Source organism: Gambusia affinis, linkage group LG11 (genome assembly GCF_019740435.1).
Source record: "Gambusia affinis linkage group LG11, SWU_Gaff_1.0, whole genome shotgun sequence".
In the NCBI taxonomy this organism is placed as follows: domain Eukaryota; kingdom Metazoa; phylum Chordata; class Actinopteri; order Cyprinodontiformes; family Poeciliidae; genus Gambusia; species Gambusia affinis.
This window is the reverse complement of record NC_057878.1, coordinates 9754753-9775155: the sequence shown is the minus strand read 5'-3', so window position 1 is coordinate 9775155 and position 20403 is coordinate 9754753. Positions and strand designations below refer to the sequence as shown.

The 20403-nt window shown below is 41.0% G+C and overlaps 1 protein-coding gene across 3 annotated transcripts in view; it reads left to right on the top strand.

Moving 5' to 3' along the window:
- The first annotated feature begins 1083 nt into the window (after positions 1-1083).
- klf12b (Kruppel-like factor 12b) overlaps positions 1084-20403 on the top strand; it is a 54038-nt gene continuing 34718 nt past the window's right edge. Inside the window, exons 1-2 of one of the 3 annotated variants that reach the window (XM_044132648.1) lie at positions 1084-1277; positions 1440-1535. The gene's annotated coding sequence lies outside the window, so the exon portion shown is untranslated. Of the gene's footprint in view, positions 1278-1319; positions 1536-20403 lie in introns of those variants that run through there. The other 2 variants (XM_044132649.1, XM_044132647.1) reach the window with 2 other exon arrangements.

Sequence of the window (20403 nt, the reverse complement as noted above, 5' to 3'; positions counted from 1 at the left end):
ATGCTATTCTGACATGTATGGCTATCTGACAGAACACCTGCCCTGATTTTGGCTGGCCGGGGCGTGGTGAGTAGATGATATGAATCAGATGTGTTTGTCTCCCAGCTTGAATTTTCGCCTAGGCTTCATATGTCTACAGTTACAGCGAGTAAGAAAAACTATATTTTTATAGTTCTAGCTAGTTAAAACTAGCTAGCTAGCTTGAGATAGATAGATAGATAGATAGATAGATAGATAGATAGATAGATAGATAGATAGACAGACAGACAGACAGACAGACAGACAGACAGACAGACAGACAGACAGACAGACAGACAGACAGACAGACAGACAGACAGACAGACAGACAGACAGACAGACAGACAGACAGACAGACAGACAGATAGATAGATAGATAGATTGATTTAATCGGTGATATTTCGCTAACAGTTTCCGTGTAAGGGCCTAGCTGTCAAGTAAAAATTTTTTCTCCTTGAAACTTGAGAACTTTAATTTATGTTTTGAAATGACGTGTTCCTTTCTCTGAACTTTGCTGAAAAAATGTTTTCTACATATTCAGTTGCATTTATTATGTAAATAAAGAACATAATTAAGGAAATATTTGTTTAAATTGAAAACACTCCCATATCTGTCAGGTTTGAGCTAATCCTTGCAGTGGGAGTTTCTTTTCACCTATTCAAACCTTTTGATTCGCCAGTTCATAAAGCACTGAATATGCAAACTTGCTTGAAATCAATTCTAGCTAAAAATGTAAACAAATACAGATTTTTTTCCCCCTTAAAGATTATTTATTTTAAATAATTTTAATATGGTTGTTTTTTGGGCGGAGTGGTAGGAAGAGGAAATTTTAAATAAATTTTAATGCAACATAACGGAACTTTTAAGGTGACAAACAAATTATGACATCAGGTTATTGTATTTGAAACATATATTCATACATCAAAGTTACTGTTAATTTATTGTTACTAAAGCACAGGCAATACAAATCATCTTAAGAAAGTTTAAGAAGAGCAGCCAAACAGTTACGGTAATAACTTGAGTGTATTTGCTTCCCCTTCCTCTCCGTCCCCTTTAAACGGGGAGGTGCAGCGGCGCAGCCCGGGGCGCACTGAGGGAGTCCGGGCTGGCTGTGAACGGACGCGTCGGAAACCTCCCCGGAGGGGCCCCATGTAATTCGATGCACGCTGTTAAAGCTTAGAGTATATTGTCTTCCCTTTTCGCTTATGAAGCCTCCACCCACCGGCCCACCCTACATTTAGCAGATCATGTGACTCGGGGTAAGTCATTTGCAAGTACAACAGTTCTCTGTGAGCTCCCATTCATTTCCTGAGAACTGCCCGAGCCGAGCAGCTGAGAGGCAGAAGGGAAGGGGAGGGAGCCGCTCACACACACTCACACATCTACACGCACACGCACTAACACTCCGCACATTCACGCAGGAGAGAAGAGGAAAGGGAGAGGAGGAGACGAGACAGAGAGGACTGTGGAAAGGAAAACAGTCTCCTAGTCTCCACGGCTCTGCAGCTTTTGACAAGGTATGTGCGTTTTTCCCGTTCTCTGCTCACAGTGCCCGTCTGCGTGAATGTGTTTGTGTGTCTTGTTTCATTCGTCACGTTGTTGTGCTTTGTGGTTGTGAGCTCAGCGCACCTCGCTCAGCTGTCATTGCTCTGTCAAAACGGATGACATCTCAGATCACCTATGGCATTGTTTGGTGTCCGTCAGTGTTGGGGTCGGGGGAAACAAGAGACCCCCCACCTCCCCCGCCCTCCTGAGTGATGGTCACTGGGCATGAAACCTCCATGTTTCAGTGTGTGTTCATTGGCTGTCATGAGCAGAGGAAACAGAAAAGTGATTACTCTCGAGAGTGAACAAGAGCAGCATCCGGACTTCAGCTGTGCCGGGGCTGGTTGTGGTTCAGATCTCCTGCCTCTCTCAGTCCGGATCAGCTCAGCGGTGCTCCACTGTAGTACAGTAACACTGGCTCAGTGTCTTGATGGGAGCGCAAAAAAAGTTTACTGCTGTTGTTTGCATCTCTTAAAGTTGTTTATGCCTGAGTGTGCAATTTCGCTGGGTGTGTGAGAGACCCGGCTTGTTTGCCTGAACTCCAACCAACCCAAATGTTAGCAACGGGTTAAACATTAGAAGGCTCGGGTAGCAGAGGAAGGACACTGGTGTGTGTTTGTGCGTGTGTTTGTGTGTGTGTGCGTATTGGTGTGTGTGGGGGAGTGTTGCAGGGGTGGTGTCTTGGATGTCATCGGCGGCGCTCTCACTTCCAGGGCAATAGTCATTGGTATTGATGGGTGGCTGTCACCACGGCAGAGAGCCACTGGGCAGGGGAGAGTGGCCGTGGGCTGGCCCTTAGCTGTTATTTTCAATTACAGGGGTCCAGGGCAGAGCTGACAGCAAAGGCATTTGTACATCCAGAGAGGGAGGAGGGAGAAGAGGAGGTGGAGGAGAGTGTGGGTTGTGTGTGTGTGTTTGTGTGAAGGGGTGGGTGGGCAGAGGAGAGTGGGTGGGTAGGAGAGAGGAAGGTTGGAGGGGGCCGAGACTCTGGCCTCTGCTCCTGGGTTTGATGTGGAAACTAAGCTCTGACCTCTGTGACTTTACCCACGCGATGCAGAGAGGCCCTGACTTGTCTTTATCTGCGCGTCAGCTGTCGGGTGTTTGTGCTCCACTGTTCTTGCATTCATAGAAAGTCAATTTGTCAATGCACTGTGCATATCTGTGTGTGTGTTTTAAGTGGGGGCTAAAATCTTCCATCTGCCGGTGTCGAATACCCATAAATGTTCCTGGTCGATTCAAGAGTCTGAGTAAATTTTCCCCGTACGCTTAGTAAGAGATGTATATCTATTCTTCTGTCTCCAAAGCAGGGGAGCGTGTGTGTGTGTGTGTGTGCAGGAGTGAATCAGACCCCCCGTAGCTCTTGGATGTTCAGGGAGGGAGATTAATGCCCATTTAAAGTCTCACTTGAACCCATTCACTAAGGGGCCGGCTTCTTGCGCATGAATAAACATGCTGATATCATCACTAAGAAGTTAGAGAATTGATGCATTGCTCCAATATTTTGAACTGCTGATGGTCACATCAGCAAGAGTTTACTTCTGTTTGTTTGTGATGCTGTAGTAATAATATATAGGGGAAATATTAAATTGTCAGCTGTCAACATCATTTATTACAAGTTGGTGCAACACTGACCTTTTTGTCTTGTCAACGCATTATCGTAGTAAAGAGTTGTCCCACCCAGGCTTTTATTAGCAAATGCTAAGCCACAAGATTCTCATGGTATGACCATGTTGCTGTATTAGTTTAACAGTATGTTGGTACTATCCTCTAGAAATTGGTCTTTCTTGAGAAAATCTGTCAGCCAGCTGACCAGCAGTGCACGGTGACACGTGGTAGATGAATGCTGTGTTACTCCACACCTCTTGTAAGCTCCCATATTTCTGTGTATTTTCCCTGATAATCTACATAAAAAGGACTTTGAGCAGTAGGAAATGTTGGTGGTTGTGAAACTAACAATTTGATACCGGAAACCAACTCATGCCTAGTCAACAAGGACCTCTGGTTTTGAGGTTTGACATGCCAGTTAAAATTTTCTTTTTTATCAACTTTAATAACACACACATCCAATCTTACCAAGTCTCCTCGACGCAAGCCTGGTTTTATTTGAGCAATTAAAAAACACTCATAAAATTTAATAAATGGCCTGCAGAGTCCTTTACGGATGTTTTAGTGTTGAATCCAACTAAACATGAAGTAGTTGCGACAAAGAATATGTCCCTTGTTAAACCCAAAAGGGGACCAGGGGGAATTTAGTGTTTAATGATGGGTTTAAAGACCAAACATGTGCTGATTTCCAGTTGTAACTGGGGGTTTCTACCAAGATCTCATGGCACGGGCACAATATTTCTCATCAAAGCGAAGTCTGTCCCGTAAAGCCCTGTCCAGTCTGCATGTGACTTCGTCAGGTGGAACATGTGCAAGCAAGTATTACGAGCCCAATGTATGAAGGTGAGGGTGTTAAACTCGACACCCTTCATCTAAGTTTTAGACTCTTAATTTGAAATAAGAAAGGAGATAGTTTGCATGAGTTATGATAACAGCTTTTGCTCGCAAACCTTTCATCAGTCTTGCCAGCACAAGCATCTGACAAGATTCCACCACCTTTAAATTGTCTCTGTGGCCATGTTTTAAGTACCAGTTCTTAAAAAATTAACAGTCAGGATACAAGTGATAAGCTCAAACGCTAAAAATAGCTACAGTTGAGTCTTTTGTTTTTGCAGAGAACAGTTTTGCACCAATTAGCATTGCTGTTGCTGTGACCTGCTAGTGCTTCTGTGGTGCATTCACTGGTCACAAACAAATTCTGGACAGTGGGTCACTGATCAGGGCAGCTCAAGCTGAAAATCAGTCTCTGCATCTCCATGCTTGACCACTGTAATAATTCAGCAGCGGACTAACGAATGCAGCAAAAGTTTGTGTTGGTCTCAGCGCTTCCATCAGGCAATAATCTGTGCTTCATCTGATCACCTCTAGATAAACATAAAAAAAAATTATTTGGTTAAATTCTTCTAAAAAAGAAAATTTAAGTTTTATATTCATGGAACATTTTTTTTTTCTGTTTTCAAAAACATGAAAAGGAATGGAATTCTTTTTTTGGTATTAGGATCGCATTGTTTTAGCTGCTAGCGGTGAAGTATTGAAAAACAAAACAAAAGACAAGCAAAAAAAAAAAACAACAACTATAAACCAACCACCAGTCATAGCCATTCAAGTAAAAATTGGCTGATTGAACAGTGTTTCAGAAAAATCAAGCTTCCACTAGAGTTCTTCTGTTTATTCAAAGGATTCTTTCATTCTGAGGCGACAAAGCTGGACAGCTTTCAAGATTGAGAACATCACCGGCACATCTGCTGTGGTGAAGACGAAAACTGTTTAGTTTATAATAATTGTTTCTCAGAAGGCTGAGCCATTAACTCAGCTATCAATTAGCAGTATTTGCACAGGCATAAGTTTCATCTGACTCTAGTGTGACAGATGCAAACAACAAAAACAGTCCAGAATGGTTTCAGATAAGTTGCATGTGTTCAATAATGAGTTTGTTTCAAAAAGAAAAGAATGTTAGGAATTGCAATTCACTAAACAGAAACTGTCTTAAAAAAAACCTCCACTGTGAAACGCTCATCTGTTACTTTAATTACATTATTTTTTTAAGCATATCAGTTTCAATTTTTGCTCGGGGCGTCTTTTCCTAAATATAATGGTTGACCACACTGTTTCTTGTTGCTGTCATTTTCATATCAGTAGATTCTATTAAACATGTTCGCCAAATTCCAATTAGAAATCTATGTGTTGGTGTAGGATCCGAAGCTTTACAAGATCACAATGCTACTGTAGCTGTTTGCAGAGATCGTCTGCGCACTGCCATAATCATTAATTTTCTGCATCGACAGGGGTTTGGATAGATATGAACAGTTCACTAATACTGGAATCCTTGATCAGCAAAACATTTGGAACAATTACAAACGAAAGTGTTAATTTATAGGAAGAAGGTTAAACCAGCTTCAAATCGGCTCTCCTGAGGAATCATTCATACATAAAGGGGGGGTTTGTCTTAATTACAGCCAAATTGATGTGAACATGTAAAATATAAGTGTTCATGAGTGTAATTACTTTCGGTTTGACTTCCTTGATAACAGGTGTGAGCATCCTTTCTGCTGTGTCTACGCAGCAACTGGTCCAAAGTTAGCAGTAACATTAATACACTCAATTAACTTGAGAACTTGCTGTATATTATGGTGCTTGAAAGAGGTGCTAGTTATTGAATTGTGTAGGTGCTCTCAAGAGTCATATACACATTTTGTATCAAGGAAATATACTTTGAATATAACTCCATGAACAAGTTTATTGTGTGCTAACATGTCAAGATATTTATAGTGTCTTTTAGAAGCCCTGCCAACAGTTTACACATGTTCCACCTTTAATGCACATGGCAACATTTCCAGAATTTATATTATTCCCTAAACCCACATTGCAATAGTTTTCACCTTATGTGAATAAATACGCTGGTTTCAGTCAACAGCATGATGGCTCACACATGTTTACAGTTTTTTTTTTTCCCACAGCTAGCTGTTCAAGGACAATAAGATAGAAATCTGTACAGGTGTGAGTGTGTGTGTGTGTGTGTTTGCCAGTTGTAAAAGCCAATCTAACAGATAGACTTTATCAGTCCATCAACTCTTTTCTGCCTCGGATGTTTAATTACTGGGTGAGATTTCTTCACTGAAGGCATCCTCTGTTTGTCGCAGTTCACAAAACGCAAGGTGAGCTCCTGTTGACTGAATCTTTCAATGAAGATGCTGTGGTTTGTTCGTGCCAGCAAAATATAGGGGCCAATTCATATTCATGGAGATTGAATTCCCCGAATTACCCCCTAATCAGCTGGGTTAACTACTGACATATTGAGTGACTGCTCATTGATCCAAGGGGGTGTTATGGAGCGCATCTGCATTGACTGCAGATAGAGTGCAGTGTACTACAGTACACGGCTGGATTCATGTTTAACTATAAGGCAAGGAGAAATAAAAAGAGCAAGGGTTTATTATTTACAGTGTAGGGACCCATTTAGAAGAACAACACACAGCATACAGAAATCATTCAAATATGACAGATGACAGATTTAGCACACGTTTCAATAAAACTTAATTACAGTTCATACAAAGTGTTGATAAAATTGTAAAATATTCAATAATTCTCCCAGCATCGGTTGACTCTGACCTGAACATTCATTTTCTGAGTAAAAATATAACAAAGATGGAGAGGATGTCTCCCCTTTATTCAGTCGCATATGAAATGATAATCAATTTACCTGTGCTTATTTTAAATTTCCACGGGGTACAGTAAGATTTAATATTATTTGCGCCTTGCAAATTGGAAGTCCCTGAGCTGTTATTTCATCATGTCAGAAAAAGACAAAGTGTTCCCTCCCTCCGTGTTTTCTCTTGTGGATACAACCTTTGACCCGGGACTCCAGTCCACGTTTGTTTACCAAATTGAGTTAAGGCTGTCCACAATGTTCTGGAGCGTGTGTTTTCAGGGACTGCAAGATACAGAGACAAAGTGCAGAAGGTGTTGCACAACAGCAAGTGATGTTAAAAAGTTGTGAAAATGTGTATATCTATCTATCTATCTATCTATCTATCTATCTATCTATCTATCTATCTATCTATCTATCTATCTATCTATCTATCTATCTATCTATCTATCTATCTATCTATCTATCTATCTATCTATCTATCTATCTATCTATCTATCTATCTATCTATCTATCTATCTATCTATCTTCATCTATCTATCTATCTATCTATCTATCTATCTATCTATCTATCTATCTATCTATCTATCTATCTATCTATCTATCTATCTATCTATCTATCTATCTATCTATCTATCATATCTATCTATCTATCTATCTATCTATCTATCTATCTATCTATCTATCTATCTATCTATCTATCTATCTATCTATCTATCTATCTATCTATCTATCTATCTATCTATCTATCTATCTATCTATCTATCTATCTATCTATCTATCTATCTATCTATCTATCTATCTATCTATCTATCCATCCATCCATCCATCCATATCCATCGATCCATCCATCTATCTATCTATCTATCTATCTATCTATCTATCTATCTATCTATCTATCTATCTATCTATCTATCTATCTATCTATCTATCTATCTATCTATCTATTCATCTATCTATCTATCTATCTATCTATCTATCTATCTATCTATCTATCTATCTATCTATCTATCTATCTATCTATCTATCTATCTATCTATCTATCTATCTATCTATCTATCTATCTATCTATCTATCTATCTATCTATCTATCTATCTATCACATTGATGCATTTATTCTTTTTGTTTTCATTACGACACCTTCTCGAGGGCTGCACTGTCAGATCTTTTAGGAAGTGACTCACTTTGCAGAGATCTTGTCCCTAGACTCTGATTGAAAGTTGCTTGACATGATTTTATGTCAGAAGGGTCTTCTATCTGCAGTGACGTTTCCTCCCTCTACACGGTGTGGAGTTTTACTTTGACCAAATATGGTTGGATAACAAACGGAAGGAGAAAAGACAGAAAGCCAAAGAAGAAGAAGGTTGTGGAAGACCAGTGAACCTCGGTATTTTCAGAGTGTTGTGGATCGTTTTACTAAAACAGCTTCCCCTAACAGAACCTTTGGGGAGCTTCGTCTCTTTAGCCTCAGTGCAGATGGCTTTTGCAGACCTGCGTAAGGAGGCAGCACAGTTTGCCTTTAGTTTTAGGTTACTGCAGGTCAGATGAAACGATGCACTAGAGATTTCCACTAGGTCTTTGACTTGTAGCAGCGGAGGCAAACGTAGGTGCAGACTATGAGCAACGTCGTCCATCTCGCACCTCTTTTCAACCTGGTATCAATGTGCTACAGTGCTGGCTTGAAAAGAGAGCGAGAGGAAAAAAAAAAATAATCGAAGTGAAGGCGTGAGCGGATGAGTAATGGAGGTAAACGTAGCTGCTGGCTTTCGTGGAGTGGCTTTGGAGCTCTGGCACGGGTCAAACTGAAGGGAAAAACTTGCTGAGCGAAAATAACTGCATACACTCGGTGTAATAAGTGTCAGTGTGTTGGAATGTTTTGGTTGGTTCGTTATTGTCCATTTCCATGTGCAGCATGTTGGAATGGATTTGGTTGTGTCAGCACAAAGTAAGGTTAGATAGGATGTGATGTCGCATCTAGAGGAGTCTGCGAGGCTGTTGAACTCTAAAACGCCCCTGAGCTTGCTATGCGCCTTCACGTTCACCACTCTTTATATCACCAGAGATACCAAGTGAGAGAGAGGGGAAAAAAAAAAGATAAAGGAAAGAGGGAACTAAAAGAGTTGATATATATTTTTTTCTCTCTGTGAGTTGTTCACAAGAGACGCTGTAGATGAGTCAGGGTATTGGTGTCTGCTCACGCCTGCGTTGTACAGTTAATGTAGAACATCTAGGTCGATCTTTGAGAGTGCTTTTGGATGCACATGTGCTGTGATGCATGCAGACGACCAGGTATTGTGAGTTCTATATAAGAACAGAACGTATGTTCGGCGGGAGGGGGGGAGGGGTGGATGGAAGATCGCAGTCAGCCATAGACGGTGGAACGCAAGAGAGCACACATATAGGATCAGAGCCTGAGGGGAATAAAAGACAAAAACCTGCTATGAATCCTCTAGTAGGGCAACAGACATGCCCTACTAGGGAGAAATGGGGGATGAGGGATGGTCTGCAGGGAGGGTACTAAAGATGCAGCTATGTTTGCATCATAAAATGCTCTGTCAATATTTAATACTGCTTTGGTTTTGGTGTTTTTCCAACTTGGGTTAATGTTTTTTTTAAATTTTTTTATCAGTATTAATACATTATATAGAATTCTACCTACGTTGCTGCTGTATAAGTTCGAGACTGTTAAGTACTGCACTGCAGTCACCTCGGTTGGGGACCTGTGAACTGAGGGTAAATAAAAGACTCGTACTGAGTCACTGAGTGCATTTCTTATTGATCCACTGCAACTAACCTTTTTCTCCCTGTCTCTTGTGCACAGCTTACCTCAATAGTCTGAAAACATCATTATAAAGATGAAAGAGGACTAGAGTATCTTTCTAAAAAATGGTGCAAGGCAGTACTTTACATATATCAGTACTTTTACATGGCTTTAATAGGAGTTTGTCCATGCATCTATTTTATAAGACCAGACAATATTTCTGCATTACTTTTTTATGGAAAAACGTGAAGCACGTAGGATGAAGGAGTATTTTAAAAACTGAGTAGCTGAAAGTAATTTACTTCAAGTTTGATCTGTCTAAGCAGCGACTAAACAATCCTTCAGTCTAGCGCTGACAGGAAGCTTTGAGGCAGATGTCTTCAGCATTGTTAGTAGCTAGCAATTAGCAAGTCACTGTGTCAATAGGGCACCAAGTGAAATGGGAATATTTTTAGCTTTACAACCAGTCAGCACCTTGTGAACTTTCTCGGATCAGTGAAAACACCATACCGTGCCCCAGTCACGTCATGGTAACAAGACTCAAAGTGAGATAATCGAAGTTTCAGTAAGGTGTCCAAGTTTAATTCAGAGCAAACACAACAGTGTAAGGAGCTATTTGAAAGGGACAATATTTTCCATATGTTGATGCATGTTTACTTATCATTCAGGCTCAATTAGAGGCAGAGAGAGAGAGATTAAGACATTTTTTTCGTCAATAACAGGAATGCTTAACGTAGTCCGTCATAGTTCCTCTTTTATGGTTTTTGAGTTTTCAACCTCTGGCTGTCATTGAACATGTTAGTGTTGTTATTGGAAACCTAGCCATGCTAACTGTACTAATAAATCTAAGCAATTATAGCACTTATTGCAGGTAGCATGGCTGTCATACATACACAACATATAACCACTCTTTCCCTCTTAATAGCACAAAAAGGCATAGAAAAAATATGAAAACCTTACAAAAACTAAAATTGAAAGTGATACAACTGCATTTACAAATCTTTCCTTTCTTCGTTTGTAAGCAAGTATTTTGAGGCAAGAGGTCTTTATTAGCCGAATGCATGACAGGGCCACTCAAGAAGTACCTCCTTAGCTACTTCAAAATAAGAGTCTCAGATATAGAAACAAGAAGCCAAGCTTAAGGAACATCTGTAGTTCATAACAAAAACTTACAAACACCTCAAGAGATAACGTCAAATGCTGAGAGCAAGTTGATAAAATCTGAAAGAGAGAGGTTAATTTACAACATTTTATTATTGTAAGATCATGTGGCAAAAGATCTAGATTTTAGGACTTAGTGTATATGTCCCTGTGTCCTCTTCCTTTTTTTAAGAGTGAGGTTTTTGTGTCAGAGGCTTTTTTAGATACAGCCTGTAACTACAGCATTTACACACACACACACACACACACACAGACCTTATCGAGATAAGGTCTGTGTGTGTGTGTGTGTGTTGTGTTTCTTTGAGGTCACCAGACTTTGTGGACCTTTCACTAAATTGTCTCTCTATGAAGTGTTTAGCTGCGTCCAATTGTGCTTTTTTCCAACTGTAACCATGCTAAACATTTACCTCATTCTTTCTCGTGCTTACATCAAAATTGTAGCCAATTGACCACAGACCGTCTGGAACGGTGTCGCAAATTGCTTTGACTCAGAAGCCGAGGCTCGCTCGAGTAAAGCCACCTCACTTTAGAGCTGTCACAGTCACAGCTTGTTTAGCTGCTTCTCTGCTGCATTTGAGGCACATGATGCAAGAGGATGTCAGACTCTTCTGTTTACCTCTCTCTGGAGCACTGTGGAGGAGTGTACGTGCGTTTGCGCGCTGTTCGTGTGTGTGCGCGGTAGGTGTGTGGGGGTGGCTGTTTGTGTTGAATGGGCATCCATATTCTTCTTTCATGGGCAGAACTGCAATACAGAGGGGGGATGTTGGTGTGAATGTGTGAGTCTGTCTCCAAACCTTAGATAAATATGGTTTATTGTGGGTCCAGGAAGAGGTCATAAGGTTTGTAAGCGAGTGCGCGCATGTGTCGGCGTGTGTGTGTGTGTGTGTGTGTGAGATTGCGTGTGATTGGGTGTGTGTGCATGTTTGTGCCAGATTGTAGAACGGAGCAGCAGCTCAGGAAGTCAGCTTTGTAAGACGTGCGTTTGACACACAGACGGAGACAGACAAACCAGACAGTGACCGACTCTTCTTTTCGCTTTGAGTGTTTCCTCTCAGAATAAACAGCTTCTTCATTTCCCACAGTTTCACAAGAGGCAGAAGATTGTAATGGTGGAGGTGGGGACCTTTCACAATCTCTAAAAGACGGGGAAAAGAAGAACTCATTTTTCAAGTGGAAAGAAAAAAAAAACAAAACCACACCACACCACAAAAGTTTTTTTTTTTCCTTTCTTTTTCTTGTCGTCTGAAAAACTGTCTCAGGTAATGTGCTGTACACATTACTCAGCGACAGGTTCCTCAATATTGTTCCGTCTGTGTGTGTTTGACTGTGCATATGTGTTACGAGGATGAAGGCAGTGGACTTGAGCTGCATCCGGCGACCTCATCCCCCTCATCCTGACAGGATTACTGACACAGGATCCCCCTGCCCCCGGCAGAAATAGCACAGGCCCAAGGGCAATCCACCAGAATATGGGAACTTCCGTGGGCCTTACTGTTGTATAAGTGTGTCTTGTGTGTTTGTGTGTGATTTGTGTGTTATCTGTGTATTTGCATGAGTATCGGCTCTATAAATGGAACTGCTTTGTTCTCAGATTCTCAGAGCTCGGTGGCTCAAACACAATTCATCACTTTGTTATAAGGTTTTGTGTAATAGCTTTTTGTTTTTTGAAAGTTACTCCCATTGTGTCATTCTGAAGAGAGATGTAAACGACGACACTCCATCTTATTCCTCATATTACATGAGTTCTGTGTTGGACAAGATGCTGTATTTGACTGAAGCAAGAGCTTTACGGTTCTATGTTGACGACATGTGAAGCACCACATGTTTAGTTGCACATCTGGAAGTTTGTCTTTAGAAAATATTGTTTTTAAATATCCTGGTATTTTCTAGAAAATCAAGTTCAAATTAAGTAGTTTGTCTCAGTGTCAGTAGAACTGTAACAGTGTTTGGAGTAATCCAGTATTCAAGTCAAAGTGGGTTAAGATAAGACCTGTTTAGTTGGTGGCCTGTCTTTTGAGAAAAAAACCTCTGTAGCTCTGAAAAAAATGATTCCAGCCATTTAAAGCCCTGCTGCTATTGGCTTTTACCACACTTGCTGTAGTATCACCACTTTTCTGCTGGTATAAGATGATGATTAGTTTAGTTGAGCTTTAAGGCCTAGAAGACGGATTTTGTCATGATTATAACTTTTACTCAGTAAAACTTCTCAGAACAAGCTAAAGTTTGTCCACGTCTGTGACATAGTCAAAGGTTTTCTCAAGGATGAACTTTATTGAAATGGAAGTTGATGTGTACTCTGACAGAGGGATCAATGAAATCAATACTCATCTTTTTCACCATTCTGCCTTCAGCCATCCACACCCTGAGCTCATCTTTGGATCTGTCTCGGTCTATTTTGTGTGGTGTCTCTGCTTTAACAAATGCTTAGGCTTTTCATACACTTGGGATTTTCTGCCATGCATTTAGTCGATGCAACGCTTGACCCAGCAACGTCCTGGATTGGTCTTAGAGGGCATGACCTGCTGGAAGAATGTGTTTTGTTGCATTTTTCTATTTTCCTGACCATGCAGTACTATAACGTGGAATATATTTTTGTATATAAACTGGATGTTTGTCTTGTAAAGTGACTTAGACTTTTTCCTGCTCTATGCTGAGGAATGCCATAAAGTGTAAGAAGTTTTATGTAATCGGTAGCTAGCCTGGGGTCATCTGCTTAACAAACATGCAGCTAGTAGCTTTAAAACATCATTATTTCCGAAGGAGTAATGGGTGGTACACCTTTTCCAGGCTGCCACTGCTGATGTTTTTCTTGACCAGAAATATTTCCAAACAGCTGAAGTTGAATAAGCAGCAACAGGTGCTGAAACGTGGAACGTTAGACCTCAGAGAAACCTAGAAATCAGTGCCATCAAGGCATAGCAAAGGAATGAGACCAGACGTAGTAACCCATAGTTTTTTACACCTTACTGAAAATGATTCCAGTGATTATGCTAAATTTTCAGTCTGCTTAAATAGCAGATTGAGGCAATGGTCAAGAAAAGATTCATCTGCTTACCTAACTACTGTTTTTACAACGTCCCCAAACTTTTTTTTTTTTTTTTTTTTTTTTACCCAAATTGTCCACAGATTAGGCTTTGTAGGATTAAATTACCCAACACATGATGAGAGTGTTCTCTCTATTAATAGCTGTGTTCATACAGAAAGTTTGTCCTTTCTGGACTGCAGCTATTCTCTGAGGAAATGTCTGGAGTGTTTTGAGGTAAAAGCATCAGCTGAGTGCATATTTAAGGGGGTTTTACCCCTAAAGGAAAGTGTTTTCTCCCTCCTGTTTTTTTAACAGTGCAGTGCACATAAGATGCAATTTGATGCCATTGGGCTTGTCATCTGATAGAGAAGTCCTCGCTTTTATAAGTAGAGGGATTCTGCTCTCTCGAGTCCTGTTCAGAAGTCTCCCAGAAGCATCTGAAAGACTTTATCTTGTTGCTCTTGCCAAGGAAAATACAGCTTATGAAATGGAAATTATGAGACCATTCACAGAGTGCCAGGAATTATACAAAAAAAAAAAAGAGAGAGAGAGAGATTATGTCAATGTCAGTACATCTAGAGGGTGGACTGTGGGAAAACACTTATTGTCACAGAGGTGAGAGTAACAAACATCATCAGCGGTGTTTACCTGGTATTGTCTGTCTTTGGCTGGAAAGCCATAAAAGGGGAACTCCGCCAGTTTCACATAAAGGTCACGTATCTTATTATGGGGAGTACTACTGTGCTCAACGTGTGAAAACAAATGCTGAGAACACTTTCTGTACCCCTGTAGAAAAGTTTACATGTCACATTATGATCTCTCGTGACATTCCCTGACTGCTGGAGACGTATTTCATATAAGTCGCCGTCAAATTGCTATGCTACAAATATGAAATATAAAACACTGATCTGCCACAATGTGGAAGTGCAAACAAACCTATTAGTTGTGTCACAGGAAACATCTGCTCCTACATAATTGGGGTTTAATGCAAAAAAGGTTAAAACAAAGCAATGTTCTTCAGTCTCTTCTTGCTGCTTCTGAAGGGTCTTAGAGAAAGAACATTAAAGTCAGGCATATTTTAAACTTGATATAATACCTTTTGTAGTGCCTTTAAAAAGTAGTCACACCTTAACCTGTTTCAGTGTGTCATATTACAATCACAAATGTCAATGTAACCAAAAGGATTCACAATTTTCAGAAATGTTCTGCAAATAAAAATCTGTAAATGTATTGTGCTTTTGTCTTCAGCCCTTATGATTTAGTTTATTGTGCAACTGCCTCCTGCTGTGAGTACTGCTGGAATTCCTTCGACATATGTCTCTACCAGCTTTGCACACAAGATACTCGCATGGATTTAGGCCTGGACTTTGACTAGGATATTCTAACTCAGGTTGTATTCTTTAATTGGTACCATTCTGTTCAAGCTCTGGCTATATCTCTCTTCCTGCTGAAAAGAGAACCTCCACCCCAACCTCAAGTTTTTGCCTCTAACTGTGTTTCTGCTATAATGATCCTGTATTAATTATCCATCCACTTGGCTCCCTGTTTCAGCTGAATAGAAGCAGCTGAGGCACCCAATGCTCGACAATCTGTACTTTTTTCGGCCACATTTCCAAAATGCGAATGTCGTTGATTGTTCAAAAGAGCCACCATAATGTGTTTAAATTAGTTGATGACTTTGCCTGCACAACTTTATTCCTGATTTGTCTGCTGTGTGCCTTTGTCTTCATGAAGGTGCTTGTTCACTGATGTTCTCTAGAAAAACCTCTGAAGCCTTCAGAAAACAACTGGAGATTAAATTACACAGAGATTCAATCTCTTTTTGAGGTTTGGTCACTTCTGAAGACGCATAGCTTCACTGCTTTTTGTTTAGGGGGATGAATACAATTACCCACCATAGTATTTCAGATTTTATTTTGTAAGAAATAATTTATCATTTTCTTTCCATCTAACAGGCAGTCTCTACTTTGAGTTCACTTGGTACAAGAAACCTTTTTGACAGGCTTTTTTTCTGGTTGCTGTGTAATAAAATAAAGAAAAATCTTAAGTCCCATGAATATTTTTCCTCGGCCTATTCGTCTTATACCTTTTATACCTAAATTTGTATGTACACAACCAATTGTACTCAACCAGTTGTTAAACCGTGCAACAATTTTTACCTCTTTTGGTGACGAAACTATGATTTTAAGGGATTTCTAAAAGCTAAAGTTCAACAAGAGACTACGGTAACTGAACATCAGCAAACATCCAAAAATGGCATTGGGCAACAAAAAGCTTATGGAAGACAAAAAGAGAAACAGGAGCTATAGACATGAGGAGATAAAACATACAGGTGACAGTCTGAAGTCAGAAAACAACACAAGGGAAACAAACTAGAACCTTTCAGACCATGACAGTTTGTAGCAGAACAAATGTTTTATTTATGTGATGTAAGAAAGCCTTTGGCTTTGCAATACGGGGAAGAGCAGGTGCAAGACTCAAGTATGCTGAACCTTTGACCAAACCAAGTACCAGTTTTTGCCTCAGTGAAGTTATTCTTTAAGCTTTAACTCTGCAGGGAAGTCCAGTATTTGAATGGCAGGGTGAGATATGTGGGGCGGCGGTTAAACGTGAACCATGATCAGATTGAAAAGCAGAGGTTTCTGTCGTTCTGTTGCTTTGGAGACAAAAATCAGTCTAATTACATTTATTGAAAATGTATTTTGCGGTATTGACAAAAGTGCCATTCACTATGGACTTCACTTTGTGACGGGAGTGTAATTGTGAATGTACTCAGCTTTTCTAGAAGTTCATGCGCTCAGCAACTGAAAAGAGAAGAAGTAGAGTGGTGTGCGGGTGAGCTAGCGGTTGTAGGCCAGTTATCAGGCCAATGTGTCACACCGGGGTGTCCAGGGGCTCAGAAGAGGGAAGTGAGCTGCTGCAAAGAGGCCAGCGACAGACAGTACAAGCATAACACAGGAAATGCTCATCTCATATCACCCAACAACTCTCTGGTTTTTGTGCAATAGCATTAATAGCTTTGTATGATGGTTTCTTCTCATTTTTTTCCTGATTAAGTAGTTTTTATTTGTAGCTTTTTCTCTTGCTTTTTTTTCTTTTTGTTAGGGGACCAGGAAGGGGTTGAGGGGTGGTGGGGGGGTCTGTTGACATTCTTGCACTGTATGCTTTGCGCTCGACCAGGCCTTGGCTCAGGTCCATATCCCCTCTCTACCCACTCTCACTTCTTTGACTCCTACCCCCTCCTCCTGCTGAACCAGCCCCCTCCGAGCCCTTTCAACTCTCCTTGATTGCTCCCCCCCCACCCCCGTACACCATTCTTGCCAGCAACTCTTCAACACGGCCCCCACCCTCGCTCGCTCCTTTTCCTATCACCTTCCCTAATCCGTACTCATGTATCGCCCTGAACTCGCTGCGGCCCACCCTTTCCCATCCCCTCTTCCGCCCCAGCTTGTGGCAGCAGGTCCGGCCTCTGTGACACAGATGCATGCGGTTGCTGTGGGCACTCAACACGGGAACAAAGCATTGGCGGGGGCCCTTCTGTTGCGCCGGGTTTGTGCCGTTTCTGTGCATAACTACATTCACATGAGAGCTAGAGATAAGAGGGGAAGCAGAGACGGTACAGTGCAGCCAGTTACTAAAGTCTGGTTTCAAGAGGTTGTATAAGCCGTACTTTTATTTTGGCAAAAGTGTGTTTCATTTCTCTTACATGGGAACATCCTAAAGCAGGATCATGCTTGCATGAACAAACAGCGATGTTCACCACCCGCTGCACAAGCTCTTTTCATCTGATTAGTTACTTATATAAACTCTTTTCTGTGTAATTCAGGTATAAACTAGCTTTCTTGTTCTGACAATGGAAGTGAACAAATCACTAAGTACCCAAAACTCATGCTGTATGATAATAAAGCCAACACGTGTGCACACTTGTATTCATCATATTCTAGTGTCAGCTATATTGTTAGAGTCGGAGAAATGCAGCCCTGCATATCAGGGGATGATGACACACCAGCTCATCCACTGGCTGTTTAAATCAGCAGAAGAATACAAAACATTTCAGTAGCTCATGTTGGATCACAGGTGTGCACTACACATATAACCTTCCTTTATGGATCCAGTCATGTTATCCACATGGATCTCTAGAGACCATGGGATGGGTGCACTTTCAGATTATGCAGTTGGGGTAGCAGAATCAAAGGGTTGTGAATAAACCCACAGAATTCATCAGAACTGCATGCACATGATAAGCTTGAGGGTTTCCCCAAATCTGACTGAATAGAAGCAAACATCTTGTTCCTCCTCCTATACTATGATTGTTACTGTCTGAATTAAATTTTGCTGATTGATGTACTTACACCAGACAGACACTGGTGGATCATCTGACCACCACAGACTGTCCTAATTCACTTTTTAGCATACTGAACCTTACAGGTCATTATGGTTAAGGGATTGCTACCACATGAGGAAGATGAGAAGCATATTATAAGTGGGCAGACAACAATTCCCAATTGTATGTCAGAACCTTTTTGCTGACCTTGAGGTGCACAGAACATGCATATCGTTGAAAGAAGTGGCGCTCTTTAAGAGGCTGGGGATCAGTGGCTTCCTTAAAAGCAAGTCTCATTGTTAATGTTTTCTTATGCTGCTGGTGATTTGGATCTTGGCAAATCACTGTTATATTTTATTTATTTATTTTAATGTGGTTCCTGTTAATTCCGGGTGGACCAAACTAACAGAAAACTTGTAATCCTGTCTCATACAAGGCGCTTTGCTTAAAATTATTTAGTTGTGTTTCAGCTGCCGTCTGTCTCCTACACAGACATTTCTGTGGGTAGCATAGCGGATAGAGTAGGTCACATGACACAGATAGTCAGAGAGCAGCAGCAGCATCCAACATAGTCTCTGTTGTATTATCGACACCAGTGTAAAGAACAAAATTTACCTGGATTGTGAAAAAAAACCCACCAGATTTTGTTACAATTTAAAAATAATGTACACGCCTTTCAAAGTTGTGCACATAAAAATGACACACTCTTTATTTCTACCAGTGACTTCCAACACTACTGACCTAGAAAACCTTGAACATCCCAGTCTGATTTGAGTCATCAGCCTGCAATGTCACTAACCTAAGCAGAAAGACTTAATAAAACCTCCTTGCATGGAGCAATTTTGCAGCTGACATTGCTACTGAGCCTCACCTGCTACCTTTAAAATCATTTTTTTTCCTTCTTAAATATATTTGAGGGGAGAGGAAGGTTTGCTGGAGGGAGAAATGAGATGCCTCAACACTTCACTGCCCTTCTCTCTCCACCGACTCCCCCCACACACCTGGGATGGCCATTTCATTTTGGAGTGGAGCAAATGGAAAGGTGATCTTAATCTACCCTGTTTCCTGCTACCTCCCCCCCCTCACCCCCAACCTCTCTATCTCCCACACACAGCGCCTCATGTCGCTGATGGACAACTCACTGGTGGTTGCCTGAGCCTGCCACTAGCACACACAAAAAGATGTGATATATAACACTGGACATGCACTGGTTTGTCGTCCTGTAGAAATTGTATCCGTTTCAGCCTTTTTTCTATTTCAGTCTGTGTGATTTGGGATTCTCTGGAGGCAGAAATGATTCTTTTACAAGAGCAAAAGCTGTTGATTTCAAGATATTCTGGCCTCCTCTGTTACCTCGTTACGCAGTGTTGGGTTTCTCTTTACTGCTGTTAGCTCTTTGCAGTCACAAGCAGAGCTATGCAACTGCCATTGATTTCCTATGAATGGTCCTCTGCAGGCCAGTTCATTAGGAAGGTGCTTCAACGCCACTGGATTAACTGGACTTTCAGGCGTTAAGCACGTTGCTTTCAGAAAATGAGCATAGGTGATTTGACAAAATAGGTTGAACATGCAGTGCTAACATAAAAGCAAAAACTTTTTTCTGCTCTTGAAAATAAGTTTTGAGAAGTTTCCCTTTTAGGAAAAAAAAAAAAAAGAAAAAACGATACGTGTACTTTAAAAAGTGAAAAACACTTTTAATCTGAGAAAAACAAATACCACTTTCCGCCTGCCTGAACACACTCCCCCTTTTTATTTTCTCCTCAACACATGGCTTAAGGCTGGACTCAGGCTGCTGCTCCACCCGCCAACTGTTACTATGGCAACGCTATCTGGGCCTACCAAGACCTGGAGCCGAAGGACATCCTGGACAACAACACAATAGCGGCACAGCCAGGGTACCTGAGGGAGTTAGATGTGAGAGGCCAGCTCTGGTGGGGGTTTGAAGGGGCGGTGGGTGGGGGGAGCTGCAGATTGAGGGAGTAAATCCGCCCTCTTTCTCTACCTCTGCTCACGCACAAGCGGTCAGGATTAGCCTCAAGCTTGAAAATCTGAGAAGAAAAGGAACAATCTGTGGCCCTTGATTTATTTTTTATTTTTTATTTTTGCTGCAACAGTTCTTTGGGATGTCTTGGATGGCAAGAAATGACTTAAAAAATGTAAAAGAATACCAGAAGTTTCAAAAATGTGAGATGTTTAGTTATAACAGGTGCTGTCCGGTGTACGTCAGCAGATGAAGAAGATGCTTTAATTCTACAGGGAGTGAGAAGACGGTCAGAGGTAGATAGATGGAGCTAAGTCTGTCGCAATAAGCAAGGCGT